The 1,548-nt window shown below is 37.1% G+C and overlaps 1 pseudogene; it reads right to left on the bottom strand.

Annotated features, from left to right (window-relative positions):
- The window catches only part of LOC101579910, a 2,225-nt pseudogene extending 2,078 nt beyond the window's left edge, over window positions 1-147 (bottom strand).
- Between the last annotated feature and the right edge of the window lie 1,401 nt (window positions 148-1,548).

Here is a 1,548-nt window from a genome sequence, read left to right as displayed (position 1 = left end):
GTTTGTAATTATGAAAACACTAGTCAGAACATTTTGTAGGTCTATTAACAGAGATCTCTTAAATGTGAAGTTTAATCTCTTTATCTTTTATGGCCACTGGGTATTGTCTCAAACTGGCCTACTCTTGTGTCTCACCAACTTTACCATTACTGGGGGCACATGAATTGTCAGACCTAGGGACAACACTGAGTACTGTCCAGTTTGCAAGTGGGGTCACTGGCAGGGTATCTACTGACAAATCCTCATGAGCTTTTATTAAATGTTTAACAGGCTTTTTTCTTATATTGGCAGTTAACACGTGTTCCTTCAGGTTGAGAGGGGAAGACCCATGACCACCTCAATCTGAAACTTTTTCTGACTCTATCACCAACACTTTTTTTTCTAGAAGCTTTGGATATTTTTGCTTGAAATATCCCTTCTGTCTGGATCTAGGGAAACAACTTTTTTCTGTTTCCTGACTGACCTTTTTTCTGTAGGCTGCTAGTATCTCTATTTTTATTTTTTATCTATAATTCTATTTTGTATCCCTTTTACTATGAAACATCTCAACTCGGCAATTTATTTCTGTAAACTCTTTATTTCTGTAGCTTGTGTCAGATACTTGGGGTCCACTGTATAACTTCTTGGTTCTAAGGCCTCCTGCAGGTATCTCTGCTCCAAGAATGTGAGGGCAACTTCCCCTGTAGTGGATTTCCTGACATAGGATTAGGCTGACAGAGGAAGCATCTTTGAGGGCATTCAGCCCTGCCCAAGGAATGTGATGATAGCTTCCTTTGTAATGAGGCAGGAAACCCAGAGAAGACTCAGCTCACCTGGGCTGTATGAGGTGGGCAGTTAAGGCCTTACTGTGTCTCTATAGACAAAATCGTATGATAACCTCGGTTTTGGTATCTTCTAAGAAAGAACAAATTTTTGAAAAATTCCAGCATGTACAATCAAAACACAAGCATTTGAGCTAACAGGTAAATGTGCAAACTTTTTGAGGCTAGCAATCACAACCCACTAGCTTTTAGACCCCTTTATTTATGGAGTCTGACAGTTTACTATAAGTCCCTCTAGCTATACTTATAATTATCTCTAAATTTTGAGAATATATGATAACCAGATTAATATCTTATTATTACTATCAATGTTTTTAAGTAATTTAAGTATAGTTTGGCATATTTTTTCTAGTTACACTTGTGTTTACTATCAGCATGAAATACCTGAGTCACATCAAAAATCAACCAGGCTAACTTAATACACTTATCATAAAATACACAGTATTCAGTCAGATTAAACCAATATCCCATTCAGTTTTGGATATGACCCCTATTGTAAGCAAGGGGCACTATGGAGGGATTTATCCTTTTAACATTGGTTCTGAGTTTTATGTTTTAAAGACAAGGCCTGGCTTTATCTATAGGCCCAAAGCTATTGGACACTTTTTACACTGACAGGATTTTATCTATATATGAACAATATATCTTAATTATAGCTAAAATAAGATGACAACTGGAAGGTCTGGGTTGGAGAAAGACAAAGAGACCTGTGCCAATATCCAGCAAT

Source organism: Octodon degus, unplaced genomic scaffold (genome assembly GCF_000260255.1).
Source record: "Octodon degus isolate 3935 unplaced genomic scaffold, OctDeg1.0 scaffold00023, whole genome shotgun sequence".
NCBI lineage: Eukaryota > Metazoa > Chordata > Mammalia > Rodentia > Octodontidae > Octodon > Octodon degus.
Note: the sequence above shows the minus strand (reverse complement) of the source record. Positions and strands in the feature narration are given on the sequence as shown.